The sequence below is a fragment of the Lithobates pipiens genome, unplaced genomic scaffold (genome assembly GCF_037356315.1).
Source record: "Lithobates pipiens isolate NorthernLeopardFrog02 unplaced genomic scaffold, aLitPip1_a1.2 Scaffold_80, whole genome shotgun sequence".
NCBI lineage: Eukaryota > Metazoa > Chordata > Amphibia > Anura > Ranidae > Lithobates > Lithobates pipiens.
The window spans coordinates 814,649-840,650 of NW_027507904.1; the positions used below are offsets into that span (position 1 = coordinate 814,649).

At 45.4% G+C, this 26,002-nt stretch overlaps 1 protein-coding gene and 1 pseudogene across 1 annotated transcript in view; both read left to right on the plus strand.

Annotated features, from left to right (window-relative positions):
• The window catches only part of LOC143973410 (uncharacterized), an 803,348-nt gene that overhangs the window by 759,586 nt on the left and 17,760 nt on the right, over window positions 1-26,002 (plus strand). The gene's annotated exons all lie outside the window — the stretch shown is intronic.
• LOC143973413 (5S ribosomal RNA) lies at window positions 6,672-6,790 on the plus strand (annotated as a pseudogene).

A 26,002-nucleotide genomic window follows, 5' to 3' on the forward strand; every position in this document is an offset into this window, starting at 1 on the left:
ACACACAGACACACACACTAGGAGAGATGACGCTGACATATTTACACAAAGACACTTTGATAAGTTGGGACAGCTGAATTCTGCCAGAAGTCTAAAGCCTCGTACACACGATCGGACTTCCAGCTGACTTTACTGTGGATTTTGGTCCGAAGGGCATTGAAGGCCGTGAACTTGTTCTGCATACACACGGCACAACATTTTCAGCCAACATTCACCAAACCACGTGGTTTTTCAGCTCTTTACCGCCACACTTTGGGCAAATTCTAGCCAAGATCCTTGCAACCAGATTAAAACACCTAATCCGGCTCATTGTTCACCCAGACCAGACAGGGTTCATTACGGGCCGAGAGGCTAGGGACAACTCCATTAGGGCAATTCACCTCGTCCATTGGGCACGTACCTCTCCTGACCCCCCACTACCTGATCCTGTCCATCGATACACACATGCTAGCTCTCTCGCCTCAAAATAGGCCCTCTCTCGCCTATTTTGTTTGCCTGGTGTTGGAACCATTCATATGCACTGTTTGGCCCTGTACTCAGACCCGAGAGCTCAGGTCAAGATTAATGGCTTCCTCTCCCCGAGATTCTGGATCAGAAACGGCATGAGACAGGGGTGCCCTCTCTCGCCTATTTTGTTTGCCTGGTGTTGGAACCATTCCTATGCACTGTTTGGTTTAACACAGACATCAAAGGATTGACGGTGGGTCATACGGAGCACAAGCTTTCGGTGTATGCCGATGATGTGCTCTTCCACCTAATGGAACCCCTAATCTCCCTGCCTAATCTGATGTGAGAACTCCAACGCTTTGGGACACTTATTCTTCTTCTTCTTCTTCTTCTTATTATTATTATTATTATTCACAAACTCCCTCACTGGGTCTGATGGGGGTCCGGTATGTATTTGTAAGTTACATATTACACAGTCAGTCTGGTTCAAAAAAGACACAAGTCCATCCAGTTCAACCAATAAATCACACCTCCCAACTTTTTGAGATGGGAATGAGGGAAACCTACTAACAGAAGTATAAAGACATTGGACACACCCCCCGTCACGCCCCTTTAACCGCTTAAGGACCAGCCAGCACAGTTATACTGCAGCAGGTTGACTCCCCTGTGCGAATGGCCGTCATGGTACGTCAGCCACTTTAAGAGCTCTAGGGGATGCGCGGCACGATAACGGAGCAGATGAATGTGGCCGGCCACCACGATGTGCACCAGGCACCCGCAATTGCTGCTGTGAAGAGACTGCCTGTAAACAGACAGATCTCTGTTCTGTCAGGAGAGACGAGACAGATCTGCTGTCCCTAGTAATTAGGAACAGAGATCGTTCTCCTCCTCCAGGCAGCCCCCCCCCCACAGTTAGAAACACTCACTAGGGAACACATTTAACCCCTTGATCGCCCCCTAGTGTTAACCCCTTTCCTGCCAGTGACATTTATACAGTAATTAGTGGCTATTTAGCTCTGATCGCTGTATAAATGTCAATGGTCTCAAATAAGTGTCAAAAGTGTCCGATGTGTCTGCTGCAATGTCACAGTCCCGCTACAAATCGCTGATCACCGCCATTACTTGGAAAAAAAACTAGTAATAAAAATGCCATAAATCTGTCCCCTATTTTGTAGACGCTATAACTTTTGCACTAATTAAACAATATACGCTTATTGCAATTTCTTTACCAAAAATATGTAGAAGAATACATATCAGCTTAAACTGAGGAAGAAATTTGTTTTTTAATACTTTTTTGGGGGTTATTTATTATAGCAAAAAGTAAAATATATACTTTTTTTCTTAATTTTCCGTCTTTTTTTTATTAATAGTGATAAAAAAAAAAAAACACAGAGGTGATCAAATACCACCAAAAGAAAGCTCTATTTCTTTAATCGTACATCACGGGACACAGAGCCATAGTAGTTACTATGTGGGTTATAGTCCACCTTCAGATGCAGGACACTTGCACACCCTAAACAAGAAGTTGCCTCCCTATATAACTCCTCCCACTACTGGGAGTCCTCCGTTTTTTTCGCCAGTGTCTAAGGTGTTGGCCACAATTAAAGATGTGCTGTGCTGAGCCCTTCTGGAGCAATCCTTGCTGGGGCTAGCTATGCAGCCGGATCCATTCAAAGTATCTTTTAGGCCGAATTGAATAGTACCCGTGCCTTGTGCCGGAAGAAACAAGGTTTTGCCTCTAAACGCTTCTCTTTTGAGAGAGCTGGATTCCGGGATTCAGCACTTTTGGTATTAAGGCCATAAAGTATTACTGGTGGGATGCTATTACAGGTCCAGGAATGTGGGTTCCCCGAGGGTCCATGACTCCTGAAGGTTTGTTAACGGAACCCACTGTGAAGGGTGAAGATTGTTGGTTTTAACACAGAAATCCCTGCGGCAGGAAAGGTAAGTGGAGTTTTTCTAAGGAATTTTTAAATTTTCTTATGAAAGGTCTCCTTTAAAGTAAATGCTGTCATGCCTAAGTGTCACCACTGGAGCTGTATGGAGCACATACCTTCTCATGCTTTACTCAGTCACACTGTGTCACAGAAGCAACAGACTTTTTTTCCTCCGGCTAGCAGGCAGATCTCCAGTAATTTTGGGGGTTTTGCTTCCTCCAGACACTCCCACCTCGGCTGAACTCTTCCCCTCTTCATGAGGCTGAATATAAGGGAGAACTGAAAACGATCGGCAATGCCGTTTTTCTTTCACTGCCCCTACTCGGTGGACGCTCTTAGGTCTTCTCCACGCCATCCCTCCCTCACAAGCCGATCCCGGTGGATCGGAGGCCTGTGCTTGCGCGGGAAAACTCTTTTTTTGAAAGAGAGAGGGGAGCAATGTGAGGTGGGGGCAAGGCTTATTATGGCATTGGCATCCTCTAACGCGGTAGTGTGCGATTAAAAAAAACACTCCATTTGTGATGGCTGCAAAATTGTCAGAGAGACATAAGAGCAAAGAGGAGCATCAAAGAGGTTTTGGTGACACAGGCATTTCCTATTTGACACATTTACTATTTGCATCAGGCTGAGCATTAATAGCAGCGGCAGTGCCTGGACTATTTGCTCAAGTGGTGGATGTGATTTCTTCTGGTAGTACCTCTGCTTTGAGCATCGGGCTAAGGTCAGAAGGGGGGTTGAAACACTCCCAAAAAAGAGATAAAAGGGGTCTCCCTCAAGCTCTGGAAAGCTTACTCATGTCTACAAATGGCATCCTCCCCGAGAGATGGTGGCTGGTCAGAGTGAGCATCGGGGCCATGAAATGTTTGCACCTGTTTTCAACACTGCAGCCCCTGTTTATTTTACTAAAAATATATTTTTTCCTCAGCCATGATAGGTTTAAAAAAAAAAGTTTAGTGACTTTAATCGCATCCCAGTATGGGTCAAAATGCGACAGGTTCTCTTCCATTGCCCAAGGCCCTCAAACAGGAACTAGGGGCGGGAGAAGATGAATTTCCTCAGGGGACCATGGTGAGGCTGATGACTCCTCTTCTGAGATGTCAAATGCGGGAGAGTCCGCTGTTTCAATCTCTTTTCAATTTCTTGCTGAATGGTCTGCTCCACATTTATGTACCCTTAACTGAGTGTTTGGGTTCGCTAAAGCCTCCTCAAGCTGCACATGCCTTTCCTGTCCATTCATTGCTGGAAAAGATTTTTTGTATCTGAGAGGATCACCCAGATAAACATTATTTTCCCTCCTAAAAAGTTTTCACACTTTATCCTATGGTGGAGGAAATTCACTAAGTAGGGTATACCAGCAACCCTGATGAGTTTACTTCCTCTTTCATTCCCTGCAAAGGCAAAGCATAATGGACTACTATGCATCACATAGTAGTTCATTATGTGTCACTTACCTGACACAGGAGCCAGCAATGTCAACACTGTCCCCTGTAGTCCGGCACATCCATCTTCTCGGTGGGGTCTCGCTGCTCCGCCGCTGTCATTCGGCGAAGCCGCGATGACGTCACTCCCGCGCATGCGCACGGGAGCCGACACGCACGGCATCTTCGTTGTTGACGGTGCCGCATGCACCGTAGATAACGGTGCCTGTCTTTCGGCAAATATCTCCTAAACGTGTAGGTCTAGGAGATATTTCTTGGACCTACAGGTAAGCCTTAATCTAGGCTTACCTGTAGGTCAAAGTGTGTTGTAAGGGTTTACAACCACTGTAACGCTGCTATATCCTCTGTGAATAAGAATTTGACTTTTCTGGCAGACAATACTCAAATACTTAGAGATCCAACAGATAAAAATTTGTAATTCCTATTAAAAGATTAAAAAAAACACTTTTCTCTGACAGATTGAGTGTCTCAGCCTGACAGTAATTGCTTAATCGTTCAGAGACCAGTTTAAGCAGGTGTTCAAGGTTATCCTGCTCAGCAGGCCCAGGATCTGGCAGCTTTATGTTTGCAATAGTTGCTTTGAGAGATTCTATGCTTCAGGCCTTGCGCCCTTTTCTAAGCATCATGACAAAAGTCTTCCTTTTGCGGTGAAAAAGGTATTTGGGGATGTTTTGGATAATACATCCAAAGAAATTCTAGTGGAAATTGTACCCCTTTTGCCATTTAAGAAAAGGAGTAAATGTGTTTTTGTATTTAAAGCTCCTTCTTCTGTGCCAGGGTCATCAGCCTCCAGGCAATCACGACGGCTTCCACCGTCAGGTTCAAAAGGTAATCTTAGGGTTAAAGGGGTTGTAAAGAGAATTTCTTTTTAAAATAACAAACATGTTATACACCTCCACTGTGCAGCTCGTTTTTCACAGAGTGGCCCCAAACCTGGTTTTCTGGGGTCCCTCGACGGCTGTCCCTGATTCCCCCCACAAGTACTTCTCACGTTCATGCGAGCGCCCTCGCATGGTGAGAAGCACTTGTGGGCATGCTTCTGTGATACAGCCGGCAGCCATAGCCGCTCACTGTATCATTCGGGCCCGCCCCCCGACACGCCACCTCATTGGATGTGATTGACAGCAGCGCAAGCCAGTGGCTGCGCTGCTTTAAATCCATCCACTACGGCTAGGCTGAGTGGCGAAGAGGATTTTGGAGGCGAGTGCAGGACTTTCGAGGGGTCAGGTAAGTAAAAAAGGGGGGCTGGGGGGGCCAGCACTGTCAGATGTTTTTTCACCTTAATGCATAGAATGCATTAAGGTGAAAATTGTTTTACCTTTACAACCCCTTTAACCCCAGGGACAAAAGAGATATTGGGGAGGAAACCTACAAGATGCTGAAGCCCCCTTATGAGGAGGCGCCCCACTCACTCAATCTGGGAATTCTTCTGCAGTTCTCAAGGATCTGGCAGGAAGAGTGTCAAGACATATGGGACTTCCTCAATAGCGCCAAGGTACAAACTGAAGTTCCAAGAGTTCCCATCTCCTCGTTTTCTCAAATCAAAAGTTCCTAAGGATCCAGAGAAAAAGAAGTCTTTCTCAAGCATTGGACCATCTTTTGGCAAAAAGTGATCATGGTGATCCCCATGTAAGAGCAGAAGTTGGGATTTGGTCCAAACCTCTTTCAAAAATCAAAATTCAATTCCTGAATATAACCACTCTTTTTTGCCTGGAGTCAATCCAATCAGTTATCTCCATCCTACAAGGAGGAGAACTTCTGGTGTCAATCGTCATCAAAGAGACATACCTCCATATGCCTATTTCCTCTCTCACTAGTAATATCTACTTTTCAAGGTGGAAAACCTTCATTTTCAGGGTGTAGCTCTGCTTTTCGGTCTAGCTACTGTACCTTGAGTGTTTACAGAGGTCTGACCCCTCTGCTAGCCAGATTAAGGGCTCAAGGTTTAAAGTGGAGGGCCACCCTGAAAAAAAATCCATTTAAAATTAGAAAAAAATCAGAAAAAAAAATGATTTTATTTTAACTTACCAGAAATGCCTATTGCTAGGCACATCATCCTAATCTGCCTCTTCCACCTCTGCGGAGATCTTCTGGTCTTCTTTCCTCCGTGTGGGGTCTTCTGGGTAATGGGTCACGCTGTGTTCTGGGAACTGTGTGTTCCAGAACACAGCGCGCCCCATTCACAAAGCGCTGCGTGACTCGCGCATGCGCAGTAGGAAATGGGCAGTGAAGCCGCAAGGCTCCACTGCCTGTTTCCTTTAGCCAAAATGGCGGCGCCAGGACCCGAGACCGAGGGAAGGGTCAGCCTCGGGCGGCCTACATCACGGGCGCCCTGAACAGGTAAGTCTGCTTATTAAAAGTCAGCAGCTACAGTGTTTGCAGCTGCTGACTTTTACATTTTTTTTTAAACCGGCCCTCCTCTTTAACAATTATGGTTTAACTAGACGATCTGTTCTTCATAGACCAGTCAATAGCCCACTTAGACCAAAGTATGGCCACCACATTAAACTACTGTACCTGAAATATCTAGGTCGGATTCTCAACCTAGAAGAAATATTTTTTATAAAGCATGAAGAAGGCTAAAATACTTGGGTCTGATCATAGATACACCCAGAAAAGGGTATTCTTGCCCCAGACAAAGATCAGCGCATTAAAGGAACTGATTCAGGTGGTCGAAGCAAGGTGAATTCTTCTATTCAGCTTTTCGTGAGGTTTTTGGGAAAGATGGGGGGCTTCATTCGAGGCCGTTCTTTATGCTCAGTTTCATTTAAGACTGCTGCAAAACAGAATCCTATCGGCTTGCAACAAAGGGTTCAAGCTCTAGATTCCCAATGTGTGGGATTCCCAAGCCTACGGCCACATCACCCTGAAAGTGCCCAATCTTGTCAGATCTTGGAGGCTAAGCAGGGTCAGGCCTGGTTAGTGCCTGGATGGGAGACCACCTGGAAATACCAGGTGCTGTAGGCTGGGTGCACTGGAGCCTCAGTTTATGGTTGATAACTAGGAATGAGCTTTATGTTTGGGTTGAACATGAGTTCGGCTCAATTATTGGCTGTTCACCATTCGCCAAATAGCGAACAATTTGTGATCGCGGCAAACAGCCTTTAAAAGTCTATGGGAGAAATCAAAAGTGCTAATTTTAAAGGTTAATATGCAAGGTATTGTCATAAAAAGTATTAGGGGACCCGGGTCCTGCCCCAGGGGACATGTATCAATACAAAAAAAGTTTTGGGGGGCGTGGCTACCGTGCTGCTGTATGGACGCGTGAGAAGGTAGCTCCTCTACACCGAGAGCAATACTCACACTCCGGAGTGCTCCTACGATCCCAAACTGGCATCCATCGACGGCATATCTCCTCTTTATCCAGTTGAGATGACTCGTAAGCGCAAGAACCTACCACAACTGAAGAAGTTACCGCAATTCTTCCCGCGGAACCCTCAAGGCCTTCTCCAAGATGGCGCCGATGGCGCCTCGCCTTCAGCCTCCAGCAGCTCCGGCTCGGAAGCTCCAAGCCCAGATCATTGATCGCCACGTGGGTCCCCAGGAATGTCTACCCCGCTCTCCCTCAGTCCAGCGAAATCCAAGCAGCGGATGATGGACAACCCTGGCACGGAACAGGTTAGTGGAGAGGGGGATCAGTTGGAGGACACCAGGGAAATTTCGGACACCATAGATACATTCCCCACCTCTAATCAGCCAGTGTCCGACACTACACTAAAAGATATGCTGATCTCCCTGCGTAGCACACTACATGCGAGGGTTTAAATCAGATATCAATGCAGTAGGTGCACGGATCGACCATGTGGAAAACAAAATGGGCGAATTTGCAGCTACCATTAATTCAGTAGTGGATGCCCAGAACGACCAGACAGAGGAGGTGGCGTGGTTACAGGCAAAAGTCGCAGATTTGGAAGATAGGTCCCGACGCAACAACATTAAATTGAGGGGAGTCCCGGAGTTAATACTACCAGCGCAACTACTCCAATATGCCCAAGAGCTGTTGGGCGCCTTTTTGCCGGACCTGCCTGCCTCAGAACTGGCGATTGATAGAATCCATCGCCTCCCAAAGCCATCGCACCTCCCGGATAACATTCCGAGGGACGTATTGATGAGAGTACACTTCTTCCAGGTCAAGGAGAAATTCACTTTCGCCTTCAGATCCAACAAACAACCCCCGGAACGCTACGCTAACCTTCAAGTTTTCGCAGACTTGTCGCAACACACCATGCAGAGGAGGAAAGCCTTGCTCCCCATCACCAAGGCGCTTCGCAACCATGCCATTGTTTACAGATGGGGCTTTCCGTGTAAGCTTAGCATTTCCAGGGAGGGCCATACGACAGTAATTGCTAACTTGGAAGATGGTCTAGAGCTACTCAAACAATGGAACATTCTTCCCTCGCAGAATGACATCACTCCAGAACCTCTGTCAAAGATCTCATCACCGGACAACTGGCAAGTGGTGTCTCGCAAGAAGAAGAGTTTGAATAGCAATTATTGAGCTATCCGGACTCTTTGTTTAACATCCGCTATTCTCAATAATGTTGCTCTCGGTACCAGCGGATATAAGTGAACGTTGTTGTTCCCCCCCCGTTATTTGACAGGCAGGTTCACTGCCTACAGATTCCAAGTTGAATTGTTTCTTTTTACCTATGTGGCTTATGCCTACGCTCTGGATCTCTAACCTCTTTTTTATTTATACTTTTTTTTTTTCTTTTTCTTCCTCTGATTTCCCCCATCCCTGGATCCTTCCCTCTTTCCTCATGAGATGGACTTTGTGGCACTTTAGCTGTGTCGGTCGGAGGTGTGGAATCAGATTGACCTGGACGTCCATGCTTCTGCAAAGCTATTCTATGGATCGGAAAGGTATGCGGACTAACTTACTCAATACACTCCTGGACTTTCAATGTTTAAGTTAATTTCCTTTAATGTGCATGGCTTAAACCACCTGGCTAAGAGGGCATCTGTATGGAAGGAAGCTCAGAAACTGCGGGCAGATGTACTCTGCTTACAGGAATCGCACTTCTTAGCTAACGACCCTCCGCCCTTCCGCAACAAGAATTTTCCTCATCTTTTTTTTTCATCCGCCTCACAAAAGCGTAAAGGTGTTGTGATCGCTATTAGAGATTCAATTGATATTCTCACACTAACGGACCCTGAGGGTAGATATATAATATTGGTGGGTTCGCTTAACAACAAGATCTACACCATTGTAAACCTTTACGCTCCTAACTCCCACCAGCTCAGGTCTCTCAAGAGACTGCTCACAAAAATCAAAGAAGTGCGACAAGGAGCCCTAGTAATGTGTGGAGACTATAACATAACAGTGGATTTCCAAATAGACACAACCACTAGTTCCCGCAGACCTCTTCCATCTCTCCAACGCTTGCTCCAAGAAGAAGGACTATATGACGTCTGGAGGTGTCAGCATTCTACTGAAAGGGATTATTCATTTCATTCCTCTAGACATAATACGTATTCAAGAATTGATATGATCCTGGTAGATAGACTCTTGTTGCAGGCAGTGTCCTCCTCCGCCATTCATGGTATCTCTTGGTCGGATCATGCCCCCGTTTCGGCAGTAGTGGCGGAGGGGAACACTCATAATGTTTCTGGAATCTGGAGGGCGAGTGTTGGTGTATTTAGTTCACAAGAACAAATGTTAGAGGTCACTAGGAGCCTTAAAGAGTTTTTTGTGACCAACATTGGCTCGGTTACCGACCCAATGACTCTTTGGTGTGCACATAAAGCTTTTATAAGGGGTATCTTGCTGCAAGCCAATGCAAGACTTAAAAAACAGAGATCCCTCAGGATAGACCGACTCCTAACTGATATTGACTCATTAGATAATCAGAATAAGATAAATCCCTGCCCTACGACGGCTCACAGACTGGATGCTCTTCGTTCTGAGCTCAGACTTCTGCTTCTAGAAGACCACAATAGACTCGTCCATTATCTAAAATTGACTCATTATTCGGCGGGAAACAGAGCAGGTAAATCTTTAGCCCAACGCTTGAGAGAACAAAAGGCTAGAACCACTATTCCATATTTAATTAATCCCTCGGATAGAAGTAAAGTATACAACCCTAAGGATATTGCTGATTCTTTTGCCAGATACTACTCCTCGCTATTAGACATGTGCAGAGTAAAATATTTCGTTTCGGAATTTCGTTTTCGTCTGAAAACTTAATTTATTTAGTTACTCCCGAAATTAGTTTTTATTTATTTTGTTTTTCATTCAAAAATTGCATTCGTCCGAAAATCCACATGAATTACGGTCGAATCTGTCTTTGAAGGCTTATGGTGTCTGTCTAATGTATAAAGAAGATTGGACGGAGCTAGTATATAGCATACTTTAGAACCCTATTAAAGTCTATGGGACTCCAACATTCAAAATCTAAAGTGCTAATTTTAAAGGCTAATTTGCAAGTTACTGTCCTAAAAAGTGTTTGGGGACCCGGGTCCTGCCCCAGGGGACATGTATCAATTAAAAAAAAAAAGTTTTAAAACGGCCGTTTTTTCGGGAGCAGTGATTTTAATAATGATTAAAGTGAAACAATAAAAGTGTAATATTCCTTTAAATTTCGTAGGGAGGGGGGGGGGGGGGGATCTATAGTATGCCTGTGAAGGGGCGCATGTTTCCCGTGCTTAGAACTGTCCCTGCACAAAGTGTCATTTATGCAGGAAAAAAAGTCCTTCAAAATCACTCGCAGCTATTATGAATTGTCGGCTCCGTAATACAGAGAACACTCATTGAAAGTCATTGATAAAAAAATAAATAAATAAATTAAAAAAAAAGCGTGGGGGTCCCCCAAATTCAATTACCAGGCCCTTCAGGTCTGGTATGGATATTAAGGGGAACCCTGCCTCAAATTTAAGAAAAAATTTGACGTGGGGTTCCCCCTAAATATCCATAACCAGACCCTTCAGGTCTGGTATGGATATTAAGGGGAACCCCGCGTCAAATTTAAAAAAAATTGACGTGGGGTTCCCCCTAAAAATCCATACCAGACCCTTTATCCGAGCACGCAACCTGGCAGGCCGCAGGAAAAGAGGGGGGGACGAGAGAGCGGCCCCCCTCCCTCCTGAACCGTACCAGGCCACATGCCCTCAACATTGGGAGGATGCTTTGGGGGTCTGTGACCCCTCAAAGCACCTTGTCCCCATGTTGATGAGGACAAGGGCCTCATCCCCACAACCCTGGCCGGTGGTTGTGGAGGTCTGCGGGTGGGGGGCTTATCAGAATCTGGAAGCCCCCTTTAACAAGGGGACCCCCAGATCCCGGCCCCCCCCTGTTTGAAACGGTAAGGGGGTACAAATGTACCCCTACCATTTCACAAAGAAAGTGTAAAAAATGGTTAAATAAAACAAACACACTTTTGAAAAATTCCTTTATTAAAAATAAAAAAATTAAAAAAAGATTCCAGCGGCGGTAATCCACTCTTGCTATCCAGCGACGGACGGTCATCTCTCCAGCGAGGACTCATCTCATCCAGCGCAGCGATCCATCCTTCTTCTGTCTCCGTGGAGGAGACACTGCAAGGATTCCGGCGGCTGACGTTTCTTATATACGGAGGGCGGGGCCACCCGTCACCTGACCCCGCCCCCCTCTGCTGCAAGGGGAAACCCGGGGTTCCCTGTGACGTATGGGTGACCCCGTACCCCTCTGATGTAACACAGACAGGTTTCCGTTACATCAGAGGGGGGCGGGGTCACCCATAAGTCATGGGGAACCCCGGGTTTCCCCTTGCGTCAGAGGGGGGCGGGGTCGGGTGACGGGTGGCCCCGCCCTCCGTATATAAGAAACGTCAGCCGCCGGAATCCTTGCAGTGTCTCCTCCACGGAGACAGAAGAAGGATGGATCGCTGCGCTGGATGAGATGAGCCATCGCTGGAGAGATGACCGTCCGTCGCTGGATAGCAAGAGTGGATTACCGCCGCTGGAATCTTTTTTTAATTTTTTTATTTTTAATAAAGGAATTTTTCAAAAGTGTGTTTGTTTTATTTAACCATTTTTTACACTTTCTTTGTGAAATGGTAGGGGTACTTTTGTACCCCCTTACCATTTCAAACAGGGGGGAGGCTGGGATCTGGGGGTCCCCTTGTTAAAGGGGGCTTCAAGATTCTGATAAGCCCCCCGCCCGCAGACCTCCACAACCACCGGCCAGGGTTGTGGGGATGAGGCCCTTGTCCTCATCAACATGGGGACAAGGTGCTTTGAGGGGTCACAGACCCCAAAAGCATCCTCCCAATGTTGAGGGCATGTGGCCTGGTACGGTTCAGGAGGGAGGGGGGCCGCTCTCTCGTCCCCCCCCTCTTTTCCTGCGGCCTGCCAGGTTGCGTGCTCGGATAAAGGGTCTGGTATGGATTTTTAGGGGGAACCCCACGTCAATTTTTTTAAAATTTGACGCGGGGTTCCCCTTAATATCCATACCAGACCTGAAGGGTCTGGTTATGGATATTTAGGGGGAACCCCACGTCGATTTTTTTCTTAAATTTGAGGCAGGGTTCCCCTTAATATCCATACCAGACCTGAAGGGCCTGGTAATTGAATTTGGGGTACCCCCACGCTTTTTTTTTTTTTTATCAATGACTTTCAATGAGTGTTCTCTGTATTACGGAGCCGACAATTCATAATAGCTGCGAGTGATTTTAAAGGACTTTTTTTCCTGCATAAATGACACTTTGTGCAGGGACAGTTCTAAGCACGGGAAACATGCGCCCCTTCACAGGCATACTATAGACACCCCCCAGGTACGAAATTTAAAGGAATATTACACTTTTATTGTTTCACTTTAATCATTATTAAAATCACTGCTCCCGAAAAAACGGCAGTTTTTAAAACTTTTTTTTGCATTGATACATGTCCCCTGGGGCAGGACCCGGGTCCCCAAACACTTTTTAGGACAGTAACTTGCAGAATCTTTTCTCTCTGTCAAATCTTTTTTCTCTGTGGAATATTTTCTCTATATAATCTTGGACTAATAGAGGTAAGGTTAGGCACATTCGACCACAGGTTCTATAGACAGATTGTTATTGTCAGAGTCATGTCGAATCTCCTATTCTATATCGAACTGTTATAACAATGAAAATGAAAATAAAGCATTTATTTATGTCGGATCTTTCGTTTTTCGGATTTTGTGCTTTCGTTATCGTTTGTCAAAACGAAAACGAAAATAGCTGAAATTCGGACGAAAATGCATTCGGAAGAAAACGAATGCACATGTCTACTCGCTATATAATATCAAAGCAGACCCCAATACCTCTCAACCAAAAGAGGCGGACATTGCTGCCTTTTTGGACAGTGTCTCACTTCCCAGACTTTCTATGGAGCAACTTTCCACATTAAATGCCCCTATTTCTCAGACGGAAATTCAAAAAGCTATTAGAACATTACCGTCGGGCAAATCTCCAGGCCCTGATGGCCTTCCTGGCGAATATTATTCAAAATTTAGTGACATCTTAACCCCGACGCTACAAGAAATCTACTCACAAGCGGCCACTACCTCCTCCTTCCCTCCGGAGATGTTAGGTGCATATGTTGTCACCATTCCTAAACCAGGGAAACCCCCAGATATCCCAGCCAATTTCCGTCCAATATCGCTTCTCAATACAGATGTAAAGGTTTATGCTAAAATTCTGGCCCAGAGACTGCTGCCCATTTTACCAACCCTTATAAGCCCTGACCAAACAGAATTTACAGTGGGAAGACAAGCTTCCGACGCAACTAGGCGGGTGATTGATGTTGTGTGCCATGCGAGGACCTGTCGGACGCCTTCTCTGCTCCTCTCTTTTGATGCGGAGAAGGCGTTTGACAGGATACATTGGGGATATATGAACTGTGTTCTCTGCAAATTCGGATTTCAAGGCCCTATCATATCTGCAATCTTAGCCCTTTACTCTACCCCTTCTGCAAAAGTATATACTTCTAGCATCCTATCCCAATCTTTTACTATCACGAATGGTACGCGGCAGGGATGCCCACTGTCCCCCTCCATATTCAACTTACTGATAGAACCCCTAGCTGAAAAAATTTGATCTCACCCAAACATCCATGGTTTTACTTTCAGAGGCAAACAGCACAAAATAAATCTATTCGCGGACGATATAATCTTGTTTCTTACATACCCAACACTTTATCACACGCCCACCACATTCTGGAACAATTTAGTAATGCCTCCTATTATAAAGTTAATAATACTAAATCTCTTATCCTTCCTCTTGATATCCCAGTGCAACTAATACTTAACTTGCAAAAGTCCTTCCCGTACTCTTGGAAAAAAGACAGCATAACGAATTTGGGCCTACAGATCACAGCAGACCCTAATAAACTAGCTGATGCTAACTTACTCCTTACTACTCCAAAAACTAAACTCCGAGACCAAACGCATCTCCAAAACTGAACTAACGTGGTCGGGCCGCTTGGCCTCTTTTAAAATGTTATTACTTCCACAGATTCTTTATGTATTTCGTACGCTACCCATACCTATTAAACCCATGTATCTTAGGCTACTTAACTCTCTCCTAAATGGATATATTTGGCAAAATAAGAAGCCTAGATGCGCTAAGGGTCTATTAGTGAAACACACAAAGGTAGGGGGCATGGGTTATGTGGAACTACAAGATTATTTTATGGCAGCTGTGCTCTCCCAACTCAACACTTGGTTCGACAAACAAGCTTTTGTCCCTTGGAGAGACATCGAACAGTCTATGTCCCCGACGGACGACCTTCCTTCCTTGTTTTGACTTGACCGTCTGAGGCCCTTTAACTTGAGACAACTACCGCTGATGATTCAAGCCTCTCTTTGGGGATGGAGGGCCCTCGGACGGATCGGCCATTCGGAAGGAGGAAGGGTTGATGTCCCCATACCTATCGACCTAATCACCAAGGCTATCCCTGGTCTAGTTCTTCAGACCTGGAAACTCAAAGGTATTACCCTTCTCTCGGACCTGTTGCATGACAAACATGTCAAAGACTTCAAAACACTCCAAAATGAATACGGTTTAGAAGTGGGTGAACTGTTTAAATATGGTCAGGTATCCCATTTTCTACGTTCCCTACCCACAACCCGAATTTACCTACAGGAGGCTGTTTGGAGGCTCTACACGAACAAACTTAAGCTAGCAAAAGGAGTTTCATTTTTCTACGGCCTCTTCCGGCACAAAAATGTATTTACTAAATCCTCCCCATATTTAAAATGGGAAGGAGGCTTGGGAAAGGTATACACATCAAAACAATGGTACCAAGCTCTCAACTCAATCTACAGAGCATCTCGCTGTGTTAACCATTGGGAATTGTCCCAAAAAATATCCTTGAGATGGTACCTTACCCCATATAGACTATCTAAATTTTCCAGAGGGAATTCCAATTTGTGCTGGAGGGGCTGTGGAGAAGTGGGCTCACTCAAACATATTTTTTGGTCGTGTAGACATTTGACCAGTTTCTGGAACAGTGTATTCAGAATGATTACCTCCCTTACGGGAATTATTTCCCAGCCTGACCCAGGGCTAGCTATACTGAATTTGGGTATTGAGAAATATCCCCCTCAATATAGAACAGTGGTGACACATGTCTTACTAGCCGCCAGATCACTCATAACTCAGAAATGGAAAACAGATCTAGTTCCTAACCTCTCTGATGTAATTACTGTTGTGAAAACCAATTGTATATATGAAACCTCACTACTTTCTAGGCTAAGTAATGGTATGAAGCGTGTGGAAGTCTGGAAAATATGGAAAGTTAAATATCACTAACTTGCTTCTACACTCCTAATATCTTGAAAACCTCAGGTCCATCTCAACCCCCCCCCCCCCCCCCCTTGCCCTTACCATGCCTTCCCCTCTCCCCGTTCTTTTGATTACCACCCTATCGCCTTCTCCCCTTCTTGATATCTCTGCCCTTCTTTTGGTTCTCCTTTCCCCTCCGTTCTTGGCACCTTACAATCCCAATCTGTACTATCTATACTTTCATGCCGTAAGAAATCTTGCGTATGTTAAAGGGGTTCAGTTATAAATTTTATCATAATAACCTAGGTTCTAGGTGCTTAGGTGAATACTGTGTGGCTACATCAATACGTTCCTTTTCTATACATGACTTAACATTTATGAAGATGCATATGCTACTACACTATTGTAACTCCTTTCATATACATGATGTATATAAATGTCTATTTTCTTTGTTTGTGAAAATCTCTAATAAAAACTAATTTGAAAAAAAAAAAAAATACAAAAAAAGGTTTAAAAACTGAAGTTTTTTTTTGGGAGCAGTGATTTTAATAATGCTTAAAGGGGTTGTAAAGCTTTGTTTTATTTTTATTTTCTAAATAGGTTCCTTTAAGCTAGTGCATTGTTGGGTCACTTACCTTTTCCTTCAATTTCCCTTCTAAATGTTTTTTTCTTTGAATTTATCACTTCCGGTTTCTCCTCAGTAAACTTGACACCATCATCCGAGCGGTGTCTGGTCAGCCAGAACAGCTTACTGAACAGCTTACTGAGGAAGAACAGGAAGTGAGAAATTCAGACAAAGAAAACAAAGAAAAAAAAAAACATTTAGAAGGGAAAACTAAGGGAAAGGTAAGTGAACCAACAATGCACTAGCTTAAAGGAACCTATTAAGAAAATGAAAAACAAACCTTTACAACCCCTTTAAGTGAAACAATAAAAGTGAAATTTTCCTTTAAATTTCATACCTGGGGGGTGTGTATAGTATGCCTGTAAAGGGGCGCATGTTTCCCATGTTTAGAACCGTTAGAGAGCAAAATTACATTTCTAAAGGAAAAAAAGTAATTTAAAAGTACTCGTGGCTATAATGAATTTTCGGTCTGCAATACACATAAAAGTAATTGAAAAAAAAACGGCATGGGATTCCCCCACAGTCCATTGCCAGGTCTGGTATGAATATTAAGGGGAACCCCGAACCAAAATTTAAAAAATAAAAAATTGCGTGGGGGTCCCCCCAAATTCCATACCAGGCCCTTCGGGTCTGGTATGGATATTAAGGGGAACCCTGCACCAATTTAAGAAAAAAATGGCATAGGGTTCCCTCTAAAAATCCATACCAAACCCTTATCTGAGCACGCAACCTGGTAGGCCACAGGAAAAGGGGGGTCGAAAGAGCGCCCCCCCCTCCTGTACTGTACCAGGCCACATGCCCTCAACATTGGGAGGGTGCTTTGGAGTAGCCCCTCAAAGCACTGTGTCCCCATGTTTATGGAGACAAGGGCCTCATCCCCACAACCCTTTCCCAGTGGTTGTGGGGGTATGCGGGTGGGGGATTTATGGGAATCTGGAAGCCTCCTTTAACAAGGGCACCCACAGATCCCAGCCCTGTTGTGTGAAATGGAAATGGGGTAAAAATGTACCCCTACCATTTCACAAAAAAGTGTCAAATGTTAAAAAGACAATAGCCGGTTTTTGACAAGTCCTTTATTAATTTCTTCTTCTTTCCCCGCTTCTTCCATCTTCTTCCTCCATCTTGTTCTTTCCCTGCTTCTTCCTCTATCTTCCTCTGCTTCTTCCTCCGTTCTTCTCAAGCTTCCTCCGGCATCTTCCTCTGGCTTTTTCTCCCCTCGCTTTGTTCTCCGGACAATCTGCCTCAATGGGAGGCTCCCTCTGTGTGATACTTCTGTTCTTGTGACAGCTCTTATATAACTGAGGGAGGGGCCACCCAGTGACCCCACCCCCCTCTGATGCATGGGGACTTCCCTATGGCTTTCCCTGTGGTGTTAAAGTGGGGCGGGGTCACCCCAAAGGAAAATTAGAACTTTTGATTATTCATGTTTGTGTCCTATAGACTTTAGCGATGTTCGAACAAATTTTTTGGCTGTTCGCATGTTCTGCTGCAAACCGAACCGGGGGGTGTTCGGCTCATCTCTATTGATAACCAAAAATCTGCAAAAGGAAAAATCCTTGCTTCAGTTACCTGGGAAATGGTAAGAACATTTTTTGGGTTGGGGAGCAGTCCCGGAAGAGGCAACTGTCCAAGAGAAGTGGCCCAGATCAGAAAGGGCCTTGCCCATTAACATTCTAAAAATTCAGGCAGAGTACTTGGTCCTGAAGGCTTGAACGTTCAGTTTACGGAATTGTCCTGCCCAATGCCACAATGGCCTATATTAATCACCAAGGGGGCACAAGAAGTTGTGCGGCCCAGAGAAAGGTGAATCATATCCTATCTTGTACAGAAAACAATGTACTTTGCCTATCGGCAGTCTTCATTCTAGGAATAAAAAATTGGCAGGAGAACTACTTGAGTCGCCAGTAGTTGTTCCCGGGAGAATGGTTCCTTCAACCCAATATCTTCCTGTCAATATATCAAAGATAGGGGATTCCAGACGTAGATCTGTTTGAGTCCAGGTTCAACAAAGAAATTGACAACTTTGTATCAAGAACAAAGGAGGCCTTACTATTTCCGTGGAATCCATTGTCACTGATTTATGCATTCCCTCCTATTCTGCCTGCGTCCATGACTTCTTCGCAGGATCAAGCAGGAAGGGAAGTCGGGATTCTTGTGGCCCAGTGGGGACCAGGAAATCTTGGTATGCAGATATTGTAAAGATGGCAGTAGGGCACACATGGACCCTACCTGCATGGCCAGACCTTCTCTCACAAGGTTGGATATTCCAACCTACTTTGTAAACACTAAATTTAATGGTTTGGCTATTGAGACCCACACTCTGAAGAAGCATGGGCTGTCAGATTCAGTGGTTTCTACCTTGGTTAATGCAAGGGAGACGGCCTCCATAATTATATATTATGGAGTCTGGGAAGCATACATCTCCTGGTGTAAAACCAGGGATGGCACCCCAGGAAATAGGTCAAAGATAGAATCCTTGACTTTCTACAGATGGGGTGAGAAATAAAGCTGGCCTTGAGTGCTTTCTAAGGACAGGCCTCGGCCTTATCTGTATTATTTCAACGACCACTTGCTTCGCATTCTTTGGTTCGTAACTTTATTTAGGGGGTAACACGGCTTAATCTCTGGTTAGGTCACCCCTGAACCTTTCAAACTTGAATTTAGTTTTGTCGGCATTACAAAATAGCCCTTTTGGGCCGATTGGACATTTTTGACAAGGAAACTATTTTTATTTTTTTCTGGTAACCATATCTGCTGCAAGAAGGGTATCAGAATTGTCTGCTCTTTCTTGTAAAGAGCCATATTATTATTGTTTTCGAGGATAAGGTGGTATTGTGTCCTCATCCTAACTTTTTACCAAAGGTAGTATCAGGTTTTTTTATCTAAACCAGGATATTGTTCTACCTTTTTTTTCCAGAACCTTGTTCTATGGAAGAACCACTAAATTTTCTTGATGTGGTGAGAGCAGTCAAAGTCTACTTAAAGGCGACTACACAGATTAAAAAAACTGATGTTTTGTTCGTGTTGTCTGAAGGTCTTAAAAGAGGACAGGCAGCATCGAAATCTACTATTTATAAAATGGATTCAACAAGTAATCATTCAAGCTTATGGTTTCAAAAGGTGGTTCCACCCTCTCAAATCAAAACGCACTCCTCTAGGGTTGATAGTGCCCCGTGGGCAGTGCATCATCGAGCCTCCATGGCTCAAATCTGCTAGGCCGCAAATTGGTCTTCAATCCAGACATTTACCAGATTCTATCAGGTGGATGTAAAAAGGCATGAGGATATCGTCTTTGGGCGTAGTGTGCTGCAGGCAGCGGTATAACTCCTCTAGTCTCATGTTGCCCTAATTCTTTTGTGTCTCCCTCCCCTCAGTTTGCATTGCTCAGGGACATCCCACACAGTAATTACTATGGCTCTGTGTTCCATGATGTAGGATAAAGAAAATACCTGTAAAATCCTGTTCTTGTGAAGTACATCACGGGACAGAGGTCCCGCCCTTCTTTCTGGTATATATGTGTATTGCTTTGCTACAAAAACTGAGGTACTCCCAGTATGGGAGGGGTTATATAGGGAGGCAACATTCTGTTTAGGATGTGCCAGTGTCCAGCACCTGAAGGTGGACTATAACCCACATAGTAATTACTATGGCTCTGTGTCCCATGATGTACTTCAAAAGAAAAGGATTTTACAGGTAAGCGGTTATACAAATCCTATTTTGTGGGAAAAAAGGGACATTCATTTTGTTTGTGTACAACGTCGCACGACCGCGCAATTGTCAGTTAAAGCGACGTTGTGCCGAATCGCAAAAAATGGCCTGTCATTAAGGGGGGCAAATCCTTCCAGGGCTAAAGTGGTTGAAGAAGAATTGACCCCTAAAAATATTTAGTTAAACTCACAAGGGCTTTTTTACCACTACTATTCCTTTATATTGACTATTTAAATTTACAAATGCAGCAATTTAAGATTTGGAAGGTTTAGCACTGGGAAACACTTGAAAGATAAATAATGGAAAATTGTATACTCGCCATTCCATAATCTTTCTTTCCTGGTGCATCTTCATGGAAGCATACATATGGGTTGTGACTCCGCCCCCACAACCTGATAGGACTGGTTAACTATAAATCAAAGACAGACCCGCCTCACAGCATTCTCTGTAACTCTCACCCATTGGGTGGGCATCTGTAAATTACGGAAAGGTGAGTATACAATTTTCCACTTTCCTGGTGCATCATGGCAGCATACACATGGGAACTAACTCGCCATATGGGAGGGTGTGAGAAAAATGTTGTAATCATCAGGAGCGCAAGTATGCACCATGAATTTTCCAAATGTTACTGTGGCGAGCCGGGTTCACCTTGACCAGTGTAGTTCAGAGGTACCCAACTTGCCTCTTACTGCTATACCACTTGTACTCCAACATCCCCATTTCTTACCCTTCTAAAATGATGAGACCACACCTTCATTTTGGAGTATAAATGGCCATAGCAGCCTATTTATTATTTACACCATATAAATAACTCCAATATCAAATATATACCAAAATATCACCTCCGTAACAACTTGTTCAACTCCAGTCTGCTGGTCTTTGACGGCCGCCTGGAACTCCAACACATGTTCCACCAATACACTGCGGGACCTTTTTCCACACGATAGGCCTCCAGCAGATAATCGGCTCAGAGACAACCCCCTTCCCGCAGTGCAACCATTATAGTATTCCACCTAACGTTTCGCTGGAATACACCGGAGGGGCACATACTACCGATGAGCCCCCCACCCCTTTCCATCACATATGTTTACTGCCACCGTCAAAGACCAACAAAACACCGCCACAGCCCGCAAGAATGACACCTTACCCTTAAGGGCTCCCCCACACCCCCAGGGCCCGCTGGATCCCATCTTGCAGCCTCAGAGCCCAGAAAACAATCCCCACTACCTAGAGGTGTATTCTAACACCCCCAATTACAGGCCCACATTAGTTTCCACCTCTACTTGCCTGATCCCCAAGCCCCCCCATTCTGAGCCACAACCTCCCCACCACCTGAGTGTTAGACAACCGTACGAAGTCATAAAATATCTGACTTAACGTCCGAGATCAGCTCCCTGATCATTCAAACCCAAAAGCATTACCCCTTGCATGCATAACTCAAAGGCCGGTGGTTTATCCCGCCATGCCGAATGTTCCACTTCCCATATCACCTTGCTGCACTTCAACCCCCATACACCTAGCCAGTGAACACATGCCTCCCTCCTCTAACTACCCAACTGTCTGCCAACCGATCTCGCATCTGCTCTCCTGGCCCCCCAACAAACATACAGATAACAAAGAAAATCCAGACAAGTCCTCCATCTGGACGAAAAAAAACGCCAAACAAAGGCAGCACCAACTTTAAAATAAACCAATGTACCCCATACCACAAACAACACAGCTTGTAAGTACAGACTACTCCCCCACTCATGTTTTTTTTTTTTATTATTATTTATTCCACCACCACATGAAGGCATAGGTAAGTGCGTAATCGCTTTGCTTCCCACCTACCATTCCTCCTTACCACCGCCTCATTCAACCCACATCTGGCAGCTTCTACAGCCGCCCCGATGCGGGAGTGTGAAGTGTATTCTGCACCATCCAACCTTGCGTCCCAGTGGCATTTTCAGAACACCCATCCAAACTGGAACCTCGACCAATACTTCCCAGCCTTGTGCCACATGAACTGCCCCCCATGCCATCTGTTCCAAACCCTAGAAACTCCCTAACCCTTTTATCCCTTTTTTTTTTAATATTATTTATTTATTTTATTTTTATTACCCTGAATCCTGGTAACACAAACAGCAGCGCCTTCACCCCTCTAACCCTTAGATCATTTTTATATTCATTTTTTTTTATTGTCCAACCCAAACTCCTTTTTTCAATCCACTGTCAGGTACTCACCAAAGCCGAAGTGCTGAGAGCGGCTTCCCTTGCAGCTGGGTGCACAGTACCCCTGAGGTTGGAACAGTGGGTACAGGGCACGAAGAGGCACGGGTTGCCAGCAGGTGACTTGTATGCAGCAGGTCTTCTGAAGGAAGAGATGCCCGTCCAGAAGATCTTGGAACTGGTAGAAGTAAATGCCTGCCAGGGGTTCCAACACCTGGAGTGAAGGCCGAGGGTCAAACACAGGTACAGTCCGTGAGACAGAGGATATTCCGGAGACAGGCCGATGGTCAAACACAGGTACAGTCCGTGAGATAAAGGATATTCCAGAGGCAGGCCGAGGGTCAAGCACAGGTATCATTCCGTAAGCCAGCAAGGCTAAGTGCAGAAAGTCCGTTTAAACAAGCCAGGGGTCAGATCAGGAGAGAATCAGAGTAGTCTTCAAACAAGCCAGGTCACAACAGGAAGTGGTCAACAGGAACAGGAAACAGGAACCAGGAAACACAGGTGAGCTGAGGAGACAAACCAGCAAATACACAGAGCACATTGATGCCTTTTATAGGAATGTCAGGCCAATCAGGTAAGGCCCATAGCTGTGTGCATAGGTTTGCACATGCGTGTACGACATTGTATCGTACGACGCATATGCATGCGTCGTTGTGCAGCTCTTCCCCGCAGGCGCACGGGGAAGTGCCGACGTTGAAGTCTGGTGATTCTCTGACAGTGCCCCCCCCCAAGGGGCAGCCTCCGGATGCCCAATCTGGTTGGTTGCTTGGGGTGTCTCCGGTAAAAATCCCGTATCAGGCGAGGAGCGTGGATGTTACTGGAGGGTTCCCAAGAACTGTCTTCAGGGGGATACCCTTTCCATTTTACGAGGTATTGGGTCTGTCTTCCCCTTCTTCGACAGTCCATTATGGCTTCCACCTCGAATTCTTCCTCACCTTCGACTTTGACGGGTGGAGGTGGTGCCACTTGTCTTCCGGTGAAGGAGCTTAGAATCACTGGTTTTAATAGGGATGCATGGAACACCGGGTGAATTTTGTATGAACTAGGTAGCGCCAGTTCAAAAGCTACTGGGTTTACTACCCTTTTGATTTCAAAGGGGCCAATGAACTTGGGACCGAGCTTCCGAGACGGGTATGGCAATCTCAGGTTGGCAGAAGATAACCAAACCTTATCCCCGATCTTGAAACTTGGGCAACTCCTTCTTCCTCTATTATAGTACACCTCATAGTCTCTTTGAGCCTTCTTCATGGCCTCCTGAATCTGAAGGAAATTGTCCTGAATTGACTTTACCCGTTCTTGGACTGCAGGAGCGGAGACTTCAGGGACGGAATCTGGCAAGAAAGAAGGGTGGTAGCCATAGTTCGCCCAAAATGGAGTTTGGTTGGTAGCGGAATGTACAGAGTTATTATAAGCAAATTCCGCGCAGGGCAGGAGAGAAGACCAATCGTCTTGGGAGCAGGAGCAAAAGCAGCGGAGGTATTGCTCTAACGTTTGATTCGTCCTTTCTGTTTGCCCATTGCTTTGCGGATGGTATGCGGAAGATAGAGAGGTCTTGATCTCCAGTGCCTTGCAGAGATTCTTCCAAAATTTGGAGGTGAATTGAATTCCTCTATCAGACACGATATTGGAGGGGACACCGTGTAGCCTCACAACTTCCTTGATGAAAATATTTGCTGTAGCCGCAGCAGAGGGAGTGCCACACATGGGTAGGAAGTGCGCCATCTTCGAGAGGCGATCTACTACTACTAGGATCGTGGTAAACTTGTCTGAAGGTGGCAGATCCACAATAAAATCCATAGAGATCTCTCTCCAGGGACGTTCGGGAACAGGTAAGGATCTCAAAAGTCCCCATGCTTTGGTGTTAGCACCCTTATTTCGTTGGCAGGTAATACAAGACTGGACATAGTTCCTGCAATCCTTCCTCCAACCTGGCCACCAGAAAGAACGATAGATCAGATCAGCAGTCTTCTGGACCCCAAAATGTCCTGCCATCTTATGATCGTGAAAGGTCTGCAAAATCCGGAGCCTTACAGAGGGAGGAATGAATATCTTGTTGTGTGCCCATAGTAAACCCTCTTTCTTTTCTAGGGAGGATGCTGTAGTTTCGGAAATTTGACCGGTGGCTTGTTTAATGGCTGATTCTAGGTCTGGCTGAATGATTTGGAGGAAGTTGTGTGGAGACAGAATAGTTGCAGGTTCAGGTGGCTCTTCTGCTTCTGGAAACATTCGGGAGAGTGCGTCCGCTTTTCCATTTTTGGAACCGGGGTGGTAGGTGATGTGGAAATTAAACCTGGAGAAAAAGAGGACCCAGCGTGCTTGTCGAGGTCTGAGGCGTTTGGCAGCTCTAAGGTACTCCAGGTTCCTGTGGTCTGTGAAGATCATGATGGGTTGAGACGCACCCTCCAATAGATACCTCCACTCTTCCAGGGCGAATTTTATAGCGAGAAGTTCTCGGTCCCCGACATCGTAATTCCTCTCTGGAGGACTGAGTTTCCGGGAGGCGAAGGCAACTGGGTGAAGGAGAGCCTTCGGGCCACTCCTTTGGGAAAGAATCGCCCCTGCTGTGGATTCGGAGGCGTCTACCTCCAATACATAAGAAAGACTTGGGTCGGGATGCCGGAGGATAGGTGCTGATGTGAAAAGTCTCTTTAGTTCATCAAAAGCTTCCTGAGCTTGCTGAGACCACTGGAATTTAACTTGCTGACGGGTTAGTTGAGTAATAGGGGAAATGATCGTGGAGAATCCCTGAATAAACCTGCGATAAAAGTTGGCGAAGCCAACAAATCGCTGAACAGATCTCTTGTCTGTGGGTGCTGGCCATTCTTGGATAGCTTTGACCTTTTGTGGGTCCATTGATATTCCCCCTGTGGTGATGATGAACCCGAGGAATTGGATAGTGTCTTTTTCAAACTCACATTTCTCTCCTTTTAGGTAGAGCCCATGCTCTCTGAGGATGAGGAGGATCTTCCTGACGTGTGTTCGGTGTGTTTCTAGTGTGTTGGAGAAAATCAAAATATCGTCAAGATACACAATTACAAAGTTGTCTAGATACTCACGGAAAATATCGTTGACGAGGTGTTGGAATGTGGCCGGGGCATTGCAGAGCCCGAAGGGCATCACTAGGTATTCAAAGTGTCCGAATCTAGACCTGAAAGCCGTTTTCCACTCATCTCCATCGCGGATTCGGACTAAATTATATGCTCCCCGCAGGTCTAGTTTAGTGAATACCTTAGCAGTTCTTAGGCGTTGGAAGAGTTCAGGGATGAGGGGAAGTGGATACCGATTCTTAATAGTAATTTTATTAAGTTCCCTGTAGTCCACACAGGGCCTGAGTGAACCATCCTTTTTCTCAACGAAAAAGATGCCTGCGCCAGCTGGAGAAGAGGATGGTCGGATAAATCCTTTTTCTAGGTTTTCATCAATGTAAGAACGCAGAGCTTCCAATTCGGTTTCCGATAATGGGAAGATCCGCCCGAATGGTATTTCGGAACCGGGTAGCAGATCAATCGGGCAGTCATAGGGCCGATGGGGCGGCAGAGTATCAGCTTTCTTTTTGTCAAAAATGTCCAAAAAGTCATGATAAGCTGAGGGGACATGCAGGAGATTGTCAGGACTAGTCTGTATTGTCAAGCAAGAGGTAGACTTGTGGGAGGTTGGCAGGAGACAGTGCTGTGAACAGTAGGGAGAAGAAAAGCGTACTTCCTTCTTATTCCATTTAATCAGTGGGTCGTGGGCTTGTAACCAAGGAAACCCGAGGATGATCGGAAACATCGGAGAATGGATAATGTCGAAGCGAAGAAATTCGCGATGGCCGGAATCAGTGGATGTTAAGATTGGTACCGTTTCTTGGGTCACGGGACCAGAGCAGGGTAGGGAGCCGTCAGCCAGGTGGATTTGTAGATGTTGTTTCTT